Source organism: Stegostoma tigrinum, chromosome 13, assembly GCF_030684315.1.
Source record: "Stegostoma tigrinum isolate sSteTig4 chromosome 13, sSteTig4.hap1, whole genome shotgun sequence".
Lineage (NCBI taxonomy): Eukaryota > Metazoa > Chordata > Chondrichthyes > Orectolobiformes > Stegostomatidae > Stegostoma > Stegostoma tigrinum.
In genome coordinates this window covers 27,435,000-27,453,958 of record NC_081366.1, presented here as the reverse complement: position 1 = coordinate 27,453,958, position 18,959 = coordinate 27,435,000, and the positions used below count along the sequence as shown (strand labels likewise).

Here is an 18,959-nt window from a genome sequence, read left to right as displayed (position 1 = left end):
AGAGGTGATGGTGAGTTTTCTTCTTGAACGCAACAGTCAGTGTGCTGTCACTATACCCATAATGTGCTTAGAAAGGAAGTTCTGGTATTTTAACCCAGCAACAAAGAAGAAAAAGTGCTGTTGTTCTAAATAGACTGGTGTCCTAACTAGGAGGTAAACATGTGGATGTGGTGTCTCATGTTTCTGCATCCTTTTGCTTCCACGTGGTTAAGGCTGCAAGTTTGGAAGGTGCTCCAAAAAGGAGACTTAGCAGTTGTTGCAGTACATCTTGCAGATAGCATGCCATTGTGTACTGATAGTGAAGGGAGTGAATGTTTAAGTAGGTGCCAGTCATGTAGGGTATTTAATCTTGGATGGTATTGAACTTCTTGAGTATTATACAAGCTTCATTTAACTGAGGCAAGTAGAGTTTATTCCATCAGATTTTTTATTTGTACATCACAGATGGAGAAAAAGCTTTGGGTGATACTTGCTGCAGAGTTCCCACCCACTGAGTGGATCATCTCGTCACAGTATTTGTTTAGCTCATCCAGTGAATGGTAATAAGGCAAGTTGCACCATACAAGGGCATGGGGTTACAGAAAATGTCACAGGCTGGTGGGACTTTTGCTGTTGGCTTCAAGGTGCTTCGAATTTTAGCTCTTAAGTATGAGAAAAGTCGAACAAAAATGATGTCGTCATCCCCTATTGGTCCTGAGGCATATCACAAAATTCAATTTCATACTCACATTAGCAAATGTCAGATATGGTCACCAGAATGCATGGGGAATGAAACTGAACGGACAGACTGTATTTAAGGCATGCCAGTCCCAATCTCCCAGCCCAAAAGGTCATGGGTGAATCCATCACCACTCCAACATCTTTAACACTATGTTAAATTAACTGAAGGTGAAACTTGCCCACTTATCTGGGCAGAATGTCTTGCCTCTGAGAGTTGCTGGCCAATCAAATGGTCTGCAGCTCTACAATCGCAGCACTGTCACCAGGAATACTGGCCACTGCTCAGACTGCATCCAGTACTCAGCCATAAAGGAGCTGGAATGAAAGGCGAGTAGTTACAGTGTGAATCATTGGCCCATATTCCAGGGAAGGGTTGACAGGGCTGGAGGAATCCAGACAGACTTTCAGGGAAGGGACACCAGCAACTCCCATCTTCCCACCATAAAGAGAAAAGTCATTCCCCACACAATGAGATGCCAGATCAAATAGTTGGCATGGGACACTTATTTGCTGGTTAAATCCCAGTGGCAGAAGGATGAGGGCCTTGAGTGCACAATAACTGGTCACCTAATATAACAATTTGCCCATAGGCAGATGGGCAGCCCATGCATTTCCATGCCGGTGGTATATTTGCAGTAGGGACAGGCAAAAAAGCAGTAGGAATGCTTCCCATAAAGTTTTTCATCCTCCAAATGCCCTTTGCACTCCATCTTCTCAACTCCATGCGCACACACACACACACACACACACACACACACAGCTGACGGACTGTAAAATCCAGCACGTTCATTTAAAACTTTCTGAAATCTACATTCACTATAGGATGTCATTTAGATATTAGAACACAGTTTCCTTCTGTCTTCCTGAGCCAGGCACATTTATCATAACATAACATCTTAATGGCTCACCACAATCATCCTTTTGCATTTGAAACATAATGCATTACTTCATTATAACACACTGGATGTCTTGAATCATTTTTCTACCTACGGGAAAGATTGCAGGTTTTATACAACACTTAGAAAATTTACACAAAATCTTACTCTTCCCTCTTCATTGATTAAATGAATATCTGTCTAGTTACGTCAATGCACTGAGATGTCAAAAAACCAAATTGTGTCTAGAGGCCTCCTCACTCACCACAACTGGGATATTGTCAAAATGAGGAAAATGAAAATATATTGAAAATTATTTCACTAGGAATGTAACCTGTATCTAAAAATCTGGGTAGAAACTGGTCTGATCTGTCTAAACTGATGGAATCCTTACTTGAGGAGTCCTCATGTGTTTGGGTGGCATGAGGTGTTGGAGTAAGAATTCTGTCCTGTGCTGCTGAGAGGCTGTTCCTTAGACTGTGCTGCCTCTATTCTTAGTGTGCTGCAGCTAGATCGCTACTTTACCTAAACAGTGATTAGTGTCTTTTTCTTGGAGTGTTCCAACAAACTCTTTAAATTGACCCACTATCATGCAGAATACTGATCTCAGTAGTACGCAGCTTTCCAGCACTGTTATTTCACAGTGTCCCAATGACACTGACATTAGTCAGTGAATTAGGAAAATACTGTGTGAGAGAAAAGAGAAATCAGAAAGTTGGCACTGAAAGAGGTTGTTATTTTCCCCTTAACCTTTAAACGATGGCTTCAGAACCTCATTTTTTTGAGCAGTGATTGCCAACGTTCCATGCAGTTTCATTTCATTAATACTCTAACTCACCTCATCTATATGCCACTTCCAATTCTCCTCATGTTCCACAAGAGGCAAACCCCCAACATGCAAGTCAGATGCAGCTACAGTTTGCTTGTCCCAGCCATTATCCAACTAACGCCAGAACAACGCCCCTACCTTGTTCCATAGCTGCCATGCTCCTTCACCCTGTTGTCTGCACAACTTGGCACTGGCAAACCACCATCCTCACAACATTATCATGTCTCTTCTCAGACTAACCCATACACCACTTCAGTCTTTCAAAGTTTCAAATTGGAGCTCGGGAGTATCTGCGACTTGAGTGCTTGTGCCAGGTCACTTTACACGCAGGGCTACACGCGCATCGGCACTGGATGCAACTTACTGCTCTTAGCTAGCTTTCTTAGCGCTCACACACTTTGCACACAGAGCAGTCCACTATGTCATGCCTACGTCAAATTGATTTCTTATTCTACGCTCATGGATTTCAGCACCGACTTACAGATCTCCTGCCGTGGTGCAACTTGCATTTTTTTTTAGAGCAGACAGTCTTCAGTGGTCAGTTTTAGGATGCTAGCCTCTGTGCATTGTTTTGTAGTGTTGACAGAACAAGAGAGCGAGGAGATGCACAACTTATGAAGGTGGGAGAACTAGTTATTGAAGGGAGCAAACATGTCGCTGATCAGCACCATGCTATGTCAAAGTCACATCAGTTCCCCCTTTTACCTCCCTTCTCTTACCCTTTCCATTTTTATGTTCTCAGTGCCTCTCCTTCCACTTCCTTTATATTTTATTTTCTCCTCCTGTTCTCCATTTAGGTTTTTCCTCTAATTCATGTTTTTTTTTAAAATTTCTAACTGAATCTTTGGCAATTTTAGCAATGCTTCAGCAATTTCAGATTTCTCCCCATTTAAACTCTAAAATGAGTTAAGCAGTCAAAATCATGGTAGAATTTGAATTTATGCAAATACTCAGCAGTAATTCCTGTTTGTGCAATATAAACAAGTACTCATTTTTAAAAGATCGCCCTTCCATTCAAGGATTTTTGATCCCACTTTGTTATGATCCCAACTAGTAGCAATACTGGATAAATCAGAATGGAGTAAAACCTGGCTCAAGAAACAAATCAATTTCATTTTTCCTTTTGTTTACGTGCAGAGCTCAGTTACTGAAGAGAAGAAAGCAGTTGTTTTTCACAGAAGTAAAATATGAACTATAATACACTGAGCAAGAGCAATTGAAAATATCTCATTACAAATGTCAGAAAAGTAAGATTCATCCCTTTTATCGCAGAATTACACTTTAAAAAGGTATTCGAACCTCAGGATTGAATTTTCATTATTTTGATGAAGTTTCTTGCTCAGTTGGCTGAGCAGCTGTTTTCTTTCAGCAGATTTCTGTACATTCACTCAGTGTTCTTTTCTTTAGTTAATGCCTCTCCTCAAGGCCCTTTTAAAAACAAGCTGCTAACTCAGCTCCATTATTATATGGGTTCCCTAAACTCATATCTTCAACAGCCTTGAAGGATGCTTTCCTCTGACACCTCCACTGCCTCTGCTTCTGAAACTTTCTTCTCAGGACCTCTCCCAGCTATGACTGCTTGGAGTCTTCTCACATGTGCATTTCCGCTGTCGTCCCTTCTTCCCTGCATGATTCTCTTTCTGGCCTTTTTGCTCCCTCAGTCTCTCTGAGTCATTAAACTCAAATCACAAAACACCTTATCAATTATCTCTCTAGATAGCTTGCTAGCCATTTAGTTTAAATCTTGACTTCTTGTAAATACCATTTTTTAACTCATTGTTCAAAATGAGTCACTTGTCAAACATAACACAGCTGGCCCAGAAAATTAAACCAAAATCAACTCCACTTTAGAACGCATATTCCAAATAGTACCACTAATAATATTATATACCTTCAAATCAACAACTACTCAATCAGGACCAGATCAGATTAACTACAATGCATGAAGATTGGCTTGGTCAATGTAATTTTAGTGAGCTCAGGATCTGTGCAGCCAAACCCAAGCTCAAGGTGCTGAAGAATTGAAATGAAGTGATCACAATAAAATAGCCAACTCCTGCTGAAAGAAGAGATTCATTTTTCTGTATTTATTCCTAGAGACAATTGCGTAAAAATAAAAAAATGACTGCTTGAATTGTACTAAATAAATAAATGTTACACTTCCATTTCCCACAACAATATCAGTGATTACAAAATTTCAACACTTTAGCTTTATTTAATTTCTACTCAAAATAAACTTGTCCAAATTAAAATCTTCCATCAAGACCCCTCATAATATATGGATGGCCTTTGGGCACAAATTTGTTTTCAAAGTTTCCTTGAATTGTCCAACTACCACTTCAACTGAGAAGGAAAAGAATTTTACTCGCTGATTTTATAATCCATTATCCATGAATCATAGTTGCTGGAAGAAGTACTCCTCTTCAGAAAGAACTGAAAACAACAAATGCTGCAGATCACAGAGGGCCAGACAATATCTATGGAGAGACAGCAAGCTAACATTGAGTCCAGACAACTCTTTTTCAGATTTGAAGTGTTAGCTTGCTCTCTCTGTCTCTCTCTATTCAACCGGCTGTGTCTCCAGCATTTGTTGTTTTCAATACAAATTCCAAAAGCTGCAGTAATTTGCTCCTGCCCCTTGGAAAGCCTGGGTATGAACTGCTCACTGCCTGAGTTCGGATGCTGATGAACTGTCACTAAACCAAAAATGATATTTTTAATCAACATTAGGTGGAAGGAAAGGACAGAGCTAATTGGTGTCAGTTGCTTTGCCAGATTTATATTTACGACCCTTCCGTTATACTTATGAAAGAGGGCAAGAAGGAATCATTTCTGGTCAGCCATTTTTCATGTGGACTGCTGTCTCTCATGCTAAATATCAGGTAACAAGTTAACAATTTGTTCCAGGTGAAACTACCAATGGAATGAGATACAAGTACATAACTTGTCGGATATAATAAATGTTTATGATTGGTATCATCATTTATAAAATTGGACTTTTGAGTAGTCATAAAACTGATTTTCGTTTCAGTTGTGTGAAAGTGATTGGCTTGTTTTTTTTCCCCAAGGAAGTCAGAAAGTCATTCGAAGCAGTGAACTAAAGACACACCTTTGAAGAAAGCAGTTTAGTTAAATCCCTCAATCAATCAAATATCTGGGGACTTAACTGAATGTTTATAATGCTAACTTTTATGACCTAGACAGAAAGAGATGGTCAGGGTTAGTAGTAGGCTGAGTTCAGAAGAACAGAAAACCAGGTCTGTTCACAGAAATCTCTAGATAGAGCTTTTAGTTAGTAGAAATCTCCAGGCTATGGGAAGTGAAAAGAAATCCAGGATGTCAGGACTGAAAGGAAGTATTCAAGAATCAGAGTTAGAATGAGATCAGTTAGGGATTTGACTAATTGTCTTTTCTGCTAATATTAAGATCTTTCTAAATTGTCATATGTATAGCTTTGTGGTTTTTCTCCTTCTGCGTAATAAGCTTGCAGTCGCCTGTTGAAGAACGTGGGCGACCTTGTGTGAACATGGTTAGTAACTGACCACGATTGCATCAAAACTTCATAAATAAAATGTATGATCCATCAAGCCAGGTTTCACTCCGGGATGTGACTTCTTTGATATGACCATCAGCTGGTCACTAGTCATGTGAAGACAAACAAAATGAATATATTAGGAGCTATTACTGAATTTTAACTGAAACAGTTTATATGTAAGACATTAATAAATGTCACTGCTACAGGCTCAGCCAACTAAGCAGGAATGATAGAGAAGAGGAACTAAATTCTAGGTCATAAAGCTTGTGGGATTGTTACATGCTGTCAAAGGAGCCTTGATGATTTCCTGCAGTGAGATGGTAGACATTGCGACCACTATGCATCAGTATTGGATAGTGTGAATTTGATGGGGTGCCGATTAAGCAGGCCACTGTGGCTGGATGATGCTGAGCTTAGTGTTGTTGCAGCTACAATCTTCCTAGCAAGTAGAAAGTGTTAGATCACAGTCCTGAATTATTTGCTTTGTAGATGCTGGACAGGAATTGAAGAGTGAGGAAGTGAGAAATTCACTTTAGAGCCCCCAGCTTCTACCCAGAGCAGAGTTACTCACCCATGAAATTGTAGTGTGGCACACTCACAGTGCTAGATAACAAAGTGTGGAGCTGGATGAACACAGCAGGCCAAGCAGCATCTCAGGAGCATAAAAGCTGACGTTTTGGGCCTAGACCCTTCATCAGAATCTGATGAAGGGTCTCGGCCCGAAATGTCAGCTTTTGTGCTCCTGAGATGCTGTTTGGCCTGCTGTGTTCATCCAGCTCCACGCTTTGTTATTGTGGATTCTCCAGCATCTGCAGTTCCCATTATCACTCACAGTGCTGTTGGGAAAGGAGCACTAGGATGTGACCGACACAGCAACGGTGTAAGAGTAACAAAAGAATCTCAAGTCAAGTTGGTATGCAGCTTAGAAGGGAACTTGCAGGTGGTGTTCTCATACATCTGTCTTTTTCCTTACAGGTTTTGTAAGGAGCTATTGAAGGTGCCTTGGTGGGCTATGGCAATATATCTGTTGCTGGTACACACTGCTTCCACTTTAGCTCAGTGTTGAAGAGTGCATGGAAATGGATAGGTGGATGGGAATTAATCAAGTGGATTGCTTTGCTCCGGATGTGTTAAGTTGTTGACTGTTGTTGGAATTGCACTCATTCAGGCCAGTGGTGGGTGATCCATCACATTTCTGACTTGTGATAATAAAGTGTGAAGCTGGATGAACACAGCAGGCCAAGCAGCATCTCAGGAACACAGAAGCTGACGTTTTGGGCCTAGACCCTTCATAAGAGAGCTGACTTGTGCCTGATAGAAATGTAGAGACAGGAGGCAAGTCACTCCCTGCAAAATTCTCAGCCTTTTACTTATTTTTGTCATGAGACTATTTATATGGATGGTTCACTTCAATTTCTGGTCAAAACACTGCATATTGCTTTGCCTTCAATATGTCTAAGAACATTCACAATTCTGAAATACCATACAAACCCACCACTAAATTCAGCACTGACTGTCCTTGGATTTGAGATAACCATATCTTGTATAGGAAATGTGTGTTCATTAAAATGCTGGTAGTGAGGAGGATCATGAAATGTTAGCCAAAATGTTTATTTCAGCATTTGTCTTCTGGAGTAGTTGACATGGGATTACAGGATTCTGACACCATAGAAGAAACATGAAAATGGTTTTACAATGCTCAGCACTTACTTCTGTCAATGTTATTATTATGTGAAAATTATAAAGAAGATAATGGCTGGAAAACATAGGTGCAAATCAAATATGTGGCATTTTGGGCAGTATGTTTAAATTCTCACAACTTTTAATGACTGTCGATTAATCAGCCTTTCCAATGTATTTACATAATAATAGCCTTTATTTCAAGTTACACAATCTTGTACACAAGTATGTGTCAGTAATGTTCGCTCGCACACTCTATTCAAATTACAATTAGACTTTTAGGCACAATAAGAAGCAAAAGCATGGTGTGGTGTCATTTTTTTAAAATGATTTTAAAAATCCTCAAAGGCCTACTCTGTACATCGGGGCATTTAGTATAAGCCATGCTTAATTTGGATCCAGGCCCGAAATATCAGGCTTCCTGCTTCTCTGATGCTGCTTGGCCTGCTGTGTTCATCCAACTCTACACCTTGTTATCTCAGACTCCAGTATCAGCAGTTCCTCCTATCTCTAATTTGAACCTTTTTTTGGACATTCTACACCAAATGCGAAAGAGTGTTGGGTAAATGAGTTGAAATGTTGTTATGTTTAAAAGGAATTGATTCCATGCACTGTGCACCTTCCGAGATTATTGATGATTTGGATGGCTTTCCATCTATTTTCATAAACGTTGGATGACATCAGGCTAATTGAAGATGGTCAACAGAAAACAGGTCTATAGACGATTACCAACACAAGGCTGGAAAAACACAGCAAGCCAAGCAGCATCTGGAGTAGAAGAAGTCAATGTTTTGGGTGTTACCCTTCTTCAGGACTGGATGTGGGGGTAGGGGGAGCTGCAGATAAAGAGTGGGTGTGAGGCAGTGGAGGACAATAGCAGAATGGTGGTGGTGATAGGTGGATATTGCTGGTAGACTTGGTTGGTCGATGAGAGTGATGAATCTGGTTGGTAGGTGGAAGGGAAGGCCAAAAGGTGGAATGGAAGGGAGGAGTTGGGGCTGGAAGGGGAACCAGGGGATGGGTGGGAAGGTTCTTTGAAATTAGAGAACTCAATGTTGAGTCCTCTGGTCTAAAGGGTGCCCAGACAGAAAATAAGGTGTTGTTCCTCAAAGTTGTGTTCTGAATCGCTGCGACACTGGAGGAGGCCAAGGATGGACATTTCAGAGGCAGGAGGGAAGTGGAGGTAGGGATTTTAAATCAGTGGTGACTAGGAGGTTAGACTAGCTGTTTCGGCCCAGGCAAAGATGTTTGGCAAAACAGTCACGTGCTCTGCATCTGACCAATGTAGAGAAGACCACATCAGGAGCACCAGATGCAATAGACTTGGTTGGAAGAAAGGCAGGTGAAGCTCTGTCTCACCTGGAAAGATGGTTTAGGGCCCTGGATGGAGGTGAGGGAGGTGGTGCGTGTTGCATCTTTTACGGTTACAGAGGAAAGTATTGGGCGGGTTGGAGTGGTTGGTGGGGAATGTGGCATGAACTAAGGAGTGGTCAAGGCAATGGTCCTTGAGAAAGGCAGAGAGGGGTGGGGTGTGGAAGATGATCTGGCTAGTGGGATCTAATTGGAGTTGGCGGAAGTGTTTGAGGATGATACGTTGGATGTGGAGCTGGTGCGGTAGAAAGTAAGGACGTGCGGGGCCCTCTCATTAATAAGTTTAGGGGTTGAGGTTTACAGCTGAGGAGCGGGGAATGAAGTAGGCACAGTGGAGGACTGTCTGGATGACAGAGAGGGGAAACGAGTGTTGTTTGAAGTAGGAGGACACCTGGAATGCTTGGGAGTACAATGTCTCCACGTCAGAGCAGATTTGACGGAGACCGAATTATTGGGAAAACGCGATGGAGTTTTTGCAGGATATAGGGAGGGAGGAGGCGCAGTCTAGGTAGATGTGGGAGTCACTGCATTTGGTGCTCCCGATGTGTTCTCTGCATTGGTGAGGCCAAATGTAGACTTGGTGACCATTTTGCCAAGCATCTGCACATAGGCCATAATGGCCAGCCTAACCTTCCAGTCACTGCCCATTTCAACTCCCTCCCCACCCCCAAACCCCCAATATGTCCATCCTCGGCCTCCCCCAGTGCAAATTTGAGGAACAGCACCTTATCTTCCACATGGGCACCTTACAACCTGAAGGACTGAACACTGAGTTCACTAATTTCAAATAACGCCACCACCCATTACCCGGCTTCCTTTCAATCCCCGCCTCCTTCCTTCCAATCCACCTTCTGGCCTCACTGCCAGCTACCAACCACTGGAGCTCCGTCTATTTTATCTGCAGCTCACCCTACCCGCACAGCCAGTCCTGAAACGTTGATTTCTCCTTTCCCCCCAGATGCTGCCTGGGTTGTTGCGTTTCTTTCAGCCTCCTGTTTGTCTACCTTGGATTCCAGCATCCGCAGTTTTTTTATTCCTCTCGATAGAGGATTACATCCTCAATCTTAGGGAAGCATATTATTTCAGCAGAAGACTAGCAGAGACTGGAATCTTTGCAGTAGAGATCATCTGGGATTGGAAGCTCAGCATCAAATGAGAAATTTAAGTTATAAATGGTTTATGTTAGCTTGAAAGATTGGAAAGAAAGAGGGGTGCAGTTGGAAATTGCTGCACAGTCAAAAGGCTTTGACCTTACCAATTTCGCTATGTTCAAGGGGGTCTGGTGGTTTTGTGCTGGAAAGGGAAATACTGTTGAACCAAAACTGGATTTAGGACAACCAAGCAGCCTGGCAACTTCATTGGATGAAAGCGCCAAGACAGTAATAATGTCTGTAGTGAATGCATCTGGAACCTGGTTACATTGTTACCTCTGTCACCATGACAGCACATTAGGTAAGAAACAGGAAGATTGTTGGAAACTTCAGGCATAAAACTTGAAATCAGCAGAATGGTTACAGAATTTAATGCATTTCAGGTTAGGTTGTAGTTGGGGAAATTTCCAGGTTAATTTTATTGAATGCTACTTCATTATATTCACTCTTGTCAGCTAGCAAGCAAGCTTTTTTCAGATAAGGTGCATTCGCAATAAAAATGAACTGCATCTATTTTTTAAAATATAAAATCCAGATATTTTATACCTTGAATGTATAATGAACTAACATTACTCAGATATGCGATATTCAAACATCATTACTCAGCTTAATTGATGACATCTTAGTTTTTCCAAAAAGCCATGATGTCACATTGAAATGCATGAGACAAAAACACAGCGAACTTTATTTAAGACTGCAGTAATAAGAAAACACTAATCACAACTTGTTTGTGGTTCAATGCATTACACCTCTCACCTTACACATGCACCCAGATACAACTTCACCCACATACGAGATCCAAAATCTCTCAAAATTACCATCATACACAGGAGCTGATGGTTTCTGAGACAATGCACCAAGCATATGTGTGCTCCTGACCAAAACTCTGGCAACAATCTGTAACATCCTTACCATCAAATCATTTCAATGAACTATAAATGATGAGGGTGACAGGGGAAGGGGAACAGTGCAAGGTAAGAGAAAATGAACAAAAGAGCAAGACTTTTTTTACTCATTCACAGGATGACAGTGTCGCTAGCTAAGCCAGCATTTACTGCCCAGAGGGCAGTTAAGAGTCAACCACATTGCTGTGGGTCTGGAGTTACATGCGGGCCAGACCAGGTAAGGATGGCAATTTCCTTCCCTAAAGGACATTAGTGAACCAGCTGGGTTTTTCCAACTGTCAACAATGGATTCATGATCATCATTAGACTCTTAATTCCAGATATTTATAAATTCTACCATCTGACATGGTGGGTTTCAAATCCAGGTGCCCAGAACATTCCCTGGGTCTCTGGATTTACAGTCCAGCAATAATACCACTGGGCCATCACCTCCCCCTAAAAAGGGAACATGAAGGTCGGGGCTCAAACTATGTTCAAAATTGACACAAAAACAAACACCATCTACAGACACAATCATCACGATGGATTGGAAACTCATTCACATCTTTTCCCTGACTAGTGGAAAGGTCTTTCACTCTATCAAGCCAAATTCTCTGTCAACATTCAAAAAGACCCCCGGGGGGAAACAGACCCAATTAGAACTCACTTGTAGTCATCTGAAGCAACCTCTTTTAACTGATGAAGGTGACCTATTTGACTTAAGTAAATTACATTTTCAAGGGCAAATTATTTTTTCTCTTCCTCCACATTTCATATTTTATACATTGTGTAATACCGGTCTTCTACGAATAGTTTTTTTTGCACACTTAGTTAAGCAGCAACAGTATATGCAAGCTTTCACAGCAAAGCATTCTTATGAATGAGGCTAAACTGCTTCCTGCTGTCTCCTGGAGAGTAACATTATGAATGGACCTTACAAAGCCCATCAACTGTTTGGTATTCTGCATATTGATAGTGCCCGAGTCCTTTTCGTTTATGCACGCACTTCAGACAGATTTTAACCCAGAACTGTAAAGATATTTCTTAATGATTCAAGGCATTTTTTTTCTTAATTATGGATACAGTATGCATGTGAAAACAATTTTACTCATCAATAATGCAGACTGCTAAAGAGCCGATCTACTGTGCCACACGATGGTGAAACACGGCTTAATCCGCAATTCTACACACGGTAAACTGCTGCACTCAGTACTTCTTGTGAAGCAGTCACTGTCAACAAAATATTGGGTACTTTATCAAACGGAGAAAGGGAGAATTTGAAAGACAGCCACTTGGTTGGTTTCACAGCAACGTTGGCAAAGATCAGAGAACAGACTGTCCACCTTCCACACAGCCAGAATGTGTCGTATTGCAGGGGAAAGCATTGAAAAGATTAGTTAACCCTTTGGAAAAAAAGGGGGTTTCATCAAAATAAGATCAGTCTCTCCCCACTTCCAAAGTAGACATTTTCTGATATGCAAGTATTGCGTGGTAATACAATGAAAAAAAATTCTTTTTCTGTACTAATGACTACTTTTAAGTATTAAACTTTTTTCCCACAGGTTCCATAGTTAGAAGTTGTAAAAAAATACAGATCTAAAGGAAACAAAAACAAAAAAAAGACAGGATCCATTAACAGCATGCAAACATTTTTATTAACCAAATATTAACTGCTTTAAAAATCGTACCTCAACCATTCAGCATCCTGGGTGCAGCAGCAACTTTGAGCACTTTCCATTTGACACAAGCTGCTGTGGAACTGAAAATCTCTTTTATACTTGTGGAAGGACCTAAATTACAATACTCGAATCAACTGCACGCTTCTTTCCGGGAAAAAAAATGGCTTTGTGCCAAGACGCCGCTTTGTAAATCCCAAGAATACACAGTCCACTGCCTCACACTACTGGATTCATCCAGTTACAAGACAGCGGAACCACCCACTCTCAGATAGTCAGCCTTATGCCCGACAGTAAACTTTCCATCTGATTAGCAGTAGGCTGCTGACTGGAGCAGCTGACTAAGACGGCTCTGCCTCCCTGGTTGCGTTGAAGTATGGAAAAGGCTCAGTTCCTCTCATACACCACAATGTGTTTTAAAATACTGTATTAGAAACCGGCACAGAACTTTAATGTTTGCCTTTTAGATTTGAAAGCACATGGATCTCAAATGACAATACGATGAGCAAATAAACGACACAGCAATTAAACTACCTTGTTCCTTTCTCCCAAGACAAGACAAAACGTTGCCCACAATGCTAGGGAAGCAAGGGCCTTTAGGGAAGGAAGAACTGGCTGAAATCAATATTAGCGAAAACAAATTTCTGGAGAAATCAATGGGAATGAAGACTGATAAATTTCCAGAGATAGCATGAACTGCAGATGCTGGAGTCAGAGATAACACAGCGTGGAGCTGGAGGAACACAGCAGGCCAGGCAGCATCAGAGGAGCAGGAAAGCTGACGTTGCGGGTCTGAAGGAGGGTCCCTACCCAAAATGTCAGCTTTCCTGCTCCTCTGATGCTGCCTGGCCTGCTGTGTTCCTCCAGCTCCACACTGATAAATTTCCAGGTCTTGGTAATTTACATCCTAATGTTCTAAGGGAGGTGACTGTGGAAATAACAGGTTCACTGGACCCTAAATTCTAACTTTATTCACAGATGCTGCCAGACATGCTGAACTTTTCCAGCAATTTCCTGTTTTTGTTTCTCATTTACAAAATCTGCAGTTCTTTCAGTTTTCATCTGAAACAGCAGGTGTGCTGGTTGTCATCTTCCAAGACTCTCTAGACTCTGGAACAGTCACAGCAAATTGGAGAGTGGCAAAATGTAACCTCACTGTCAAAACAAAAGGATGGAGAAAACAGGGAATTACAGGCTCAGCAAAAGGGACAGCGCTGGTCTTCATTTTAAAGGATATGATAACAAGACACTTGAAAAATACCAATGGATTACTCTAAGTCAACATGGATTTACGAAAGGGAAATTGTACTGGACAAATTAAATGTAGTCTGAGGATGTAACTATTAGAATAGATGAGGGAAGAGTAAATGTGACGGGTTTAGATTTACAGAAAGCTTTTGATATTGTCCCACCCAAAGGTTATTATGCAAGATTACATTTCACGGGCTTGGTGCTTGTATCCTGGCATGCACTGGAAGTTGTTTAGCATACAGGAAAGAGAATAAGAATGAATGAGCCATTTTCAGAGCAGGAGGCACTGACAAGTGGGTGCTGCAGGAATCAGCACTTGGACCCAGCCATTCATAACATGCGTCAACGTTTATACACAGGAATGAAACATAATATTTGCAAGTTTGCTTACAACACAAAAATAGGAGGAAGTGACAGTGATGCAGGGGATGTAAAGAGGTTTTAGGACGATTTGGACAAGTTGAGTGAGTGGGCAAAATACATGGGAGATGTAGTGTATCATGGATAAATATGAAATTGTTGCTTCATATAGAAAAACAGAGTGGCAGTGTATGACTTAAGTTTTAAATGTAATGGAAAAGTTGAAATACAAAGGGTGTCCTTGCGCATCAGTCATAAAGTAAACATACAGATGCAGCAAACACTGAGGAATGCATATGATATGCTGGCCTTCACAGCAATAGGGTCAGAACACAGGAATAAGAAAATCGTACTGCAGCTGTAAAGGGCCATGTCGAGACCACTGCGTGCAGCTTTGATCTCTCTGTCCAAGAAAAGAAGTATTTGCCATAGACGGAGCACAGTGGAGGTTCACCAGACCAATTCCTGGAATAGAAGGTTTGCTGTACGGAGGAGAGATTGAGTCAACTGTATTCAGTAAGTTTAGAAGAAAAAAAGTGAGGAAATCCTTGAAATATATCATTCCAACAGAGCTGAGGTACACTGAATATAGGGATGATGTTTCCCCGTATCTGGGGGAGTCGAGAAAGAGAAGTCATGGTCCAAAGGTATGTGGTAGTTTATTTCAGGTTGAGGCAGAGAAATTTCTTCACCCAGAGGCTGATGAACCTGTGGAATTCACTATCAGGGAAGGCTATGCAGGCAATGTCATCTTTCTGGAAGGTGAAAGGTGCCAATGGATATGGGGGAGTAAAGGATCAAGATCATGGCAGACTGGGCTCAATGGGCCAAATGGGATATTCCTACTCTTATTTTCCAACTTCCGTAACAGGTCTTTGACATATTGTAATTAGCATATTGAGACTTTTATTTTAGCCCACTTATACTTGTCTTTCCTCAAGCATCCGAGTTATGCTCAGTACACTTCCTCCAACATGACTTGTGGCAAGATCAGTGTGATGTGGTCTCCATACCTTAAATGGCCAGCTTTGCGACTGGGTGGCACATCCTTAAAATTAATACTCATGAATTTAATTTGCCTCTTTTTAATGAATCAATTTAAACAGAGATTTATTACAGAAGTTGTTTCCTTACAAATCACAAAATAATTCCACTTTTGTAAATGATGTTAGGAGATGCACACCATTACCTTTTTCTGAAATCCTGGTGAAGCTGGCTTGATGTACAATGCTTTCCATTCTGATCTCATATTCTTGAGAAGATTTGCAGCTCAGGTTGTGGTTGGTTTGCTCGCCGAGCTCGTTCATTAGTTTGCAGCCGCTTCATTACCCTGTTGCACATCATCATCAGTGCAGCCTCCAATGAATTGTTATTGTTAAACTTTGGAGTCTGTTGAAGTTGATTACCTCGTTTCCAGTTTTTCCTTGCAGTGGTGTATAGATAGGGTCTAATTCTAGGTGTTTATTGATGACCTTCTTGGTGGAGAACCAGGCCTCCTTTATATAGCAAGCGGGAAAACACAACAGTGCTTCACCAGAGGCTACACTGATGATGTTACCCAGCAGGGGAATGAAACGTCTGCGAACGAAGGAACCAGCTCAGCAAAGAAACCAACCACAGCATTCCGATCTATTTTCAATTTAATTGGCGGTAATGGTTACATCTCAAGCTATAACGCAAGTTCAGTTTTGAAGGTTTATACTTGAGAATCCTTTTTTGCTGATTAGAGTATTATAAAAATTTGACTTCTATAACATGGGTCTAGGTTTTACAGGTGAAGGTATAGGAGATGTCTCCCTGCTCTAGCACTTCAGTGATGTAGAAGTCTGAATCTGAGTCTCAGTCAATCTCCTAATAGGAGATTGCTTAGCCAATCAAATATTCAGCAACTTGCGTTCCATGATTCGATGGAAAGCAGTGGAGAACTTGACATGGGGGTGGGGAGTAGGATGTGGAAATAGCAAGATGGAAATAACTCCAGCAGACAGAGAATCTATAAATGATGCTCACCACTCCACAACGGCCATCAGCAGAGTGGTTAAAGATGCTACCCTTGCATCAGGTGTGGGTTAAATCCTAGTGGCAACCATAAACAGCCTTTAAAAGTCTTTATGGGGCTGCTCAATTGTCTTTAAAGTAGATGGGCCTTCTAGTGTTAATACTACCACTGGTAAAACTGCAACAAGGGTTCAGGAGTTGGGAATTGTGCCCAAAGCATAACATTAAATGTTGTTATGATCCCACCTCTATGCCTGTTGACCTACAACATGCAATAAAATCCATTCAATAACTTTATCCATTACATCATACACAGGAAAGCACTTGTTTTAAATAATTCTAATAAAGCAATCTACCAAAATGGACATTTTTGTCATAAATTTGTTGTAAATATGAATGGTGTTTTAATTTCTACAATTTAATAGATATCAGAAAATAAATGCTCATTGTTCATTAAACTTGATATCCAAACTACGTACATTTGGCTGTTTCTTTGCCTCTTCCTCTTTTTCAGTGTGTGCTAAAATGGGAAACTGCAATGTTGACCTTTCTTCCACTTTCTCCACACTACCTCAATTTTTTTTCTGTACTGAATGATGACGCTTAGCAAAATGGACAGTGACAATTACTGTATGACATACTTCAATGATACAACGCAGTTTTCATTCACCTTCAATAAGAAACATTCTTTAGAACAAATGTTTAGTGAAGCAGTGTACACTCATTTGCAACTTCACAGATGCCACAATGTAAACATTGTTGAAATGAAAGGTCACAATAAAAGTGTTGCTGAAATACATCATCACAGCAACTGAATGTGTTGTTATTCTAGCAAAAACGCTTCAGCCTGGTCTTTTGTACCAATGTGCCGGGTGCTGCCTTAACTGAGGGTCAGGATATTTGTGAAGCCTCTTCCTCCTCCAGTGAATTGTGCAATATTTCTCGACCTTTCACACCTGGATCTGGCAGAACTGAAACCTTAGATTGAAGATGGTTGTGGGATCACTTAGTTCTATCATGGCTACTTGCGATACAAGTAGTCCTGTTCTGTAGCTTCACTAGGTTGGCACCTCTTACATAGTGCTGCTTCAGGCAATGCATTCTACAGCCCTATCTGAAGCAGGATTGATCCCTCGGCTTGAAGGGAATAGCTGTGTTGGAGTTATGCTGGGCTACAAAGGTTACAGATTGTGATTGATTACAATCCTTCTGCTGCCAATGGCCCACAGCCACCTCATACATGTCCAGTCTTGAGTTGCTGTATCAGTTTGAAATCTGTCCCATTTAACATGGTGTTAGTGCCACATAGCAAGATGGAGGACAGTCTCAATGTGAAGACAGCTTTGTATCTCCACAAAGCCTGGTCACTGAAACGGTCATGGACGGCTGTATCTGTGGCAGGCAGATTTGTTCTTCCTCTTGGTGATTTTGTCACTACCTGCTGCACACCCAGTCTAGCAGTTACGTTCTTTGCAATTCAACCAGCTCAGTCAGTAGTGGTGCTGCTGAGACCCATTCTGTGTGGGCTGTCTGCTTATTGGTCACCCTCAGTGCTTCCTCCAAGTGTTATTCAAAATGGAGGAATACTGATTCATCAGCAGAGATGTGTTTCATGTGGGTAATCAGCAGGAACATTCCTTGTCAATGTTTGACCTGAAGTCATGAGACTTCATGGGGTCTGCAAGGTTCCCTTGAAGCTGCGCAGTTGCCAATAGTACAGGACATACCCTGGGGACATGTGAGGGGCTTTTATTTTGAAACAAAAACACAGTATTGCACTAAAAAGTCAGGAGTGGTGATCCCATGTTCTGCATCACATTGATTTGATCCTGGGAGCTGCATTAATTGCTTTCGGGCAACACCGCAACCTCTTAAGTTGCAGAAGGACGTCCCAGTCCTTAGAGAGATGCCTGACATTGGGATTGGTGTCTTGGGGGGCTTAAGGGAATAGGATGTTTATTTTAAAATTTCTTCACGGTGTATTGATATATAAAACAACATTTAATCCCTAACTGTCATGGAGAAGATGATGAGCTGCCTTCTTCAATCACTGTAGTTCTTCGGGTGTTGGTACACCCCTCGTGCTGTTAGGAAGGGAGGCACAAGATTTTGTCTCGGCATCAATGAAGTAGTGGCTTACAGTTCCTTGGAGGAGAATATACAAAACAGTGTATTCCCATATTTCTGCTGTCACGGGTTTGTAACTGTACTCACTCTGCATCAGTGGAGCAAATGAATATTGGAGGTGTTAGGTGTGGTGTCAAAATGGCTGCCTTGTCCTGGAGGATGGTAAGTTTGAGTGTTATTGGAGCTTCAGTAATCAAAGAAAATGGAGATTGTGTCACTCTGTCCTGGTTTATACCTTGCTGATGGTGTACAGGTATCAAAGAATCTAGAGGCAAAATCCTTACCACACAATTCCGAGCGTCCAACCTGCCCATGTAGCCATTTATTTAAAATTGCTCCCCCAGATCAGTTTCTGGTCAATGGTAACTCTCGTTACATTGACTATTGAGGATTCAGCTCTGGAACGTCAAAAAAGAATATCAATAGTTTGTTTACTTTTCTGAATCCACACCCACACTAAATCAAGAGGAAATATCAAATGATTTTCACTAGTAAAAAGATT

General features: G+C 41.3%; 1 protein-coding gene across 4 annotated transcripts in view; it reads right to left on the bottom strand.

The window, feature by feature from the left end:
- The window catches only part of LOC125458219 (long-chain-fatty-acid--CoA ligase 6-like), a 153,400-nt gene that overhangs the window by 92,819 nt on the left and 41,622 nt on the right, over positions 1–18,959 (bottom strand). Inside the window, exon 1 of one of the 4 annotated variants that reach the window (XM_048543274.2) lies at positions 12,734–12,979. The exons of the other annotated variants lie outside the window; for them this stretch is intronic. The gene's annotated coding sequence lies outside the window, so the exon portion shown is untranslated. Of the gene's footprint in view, positions 1–12,733; positions 12,980–18,959 lie in introns of those variants that run through there. 4 annotated transcript variants of the gene reach the window in all.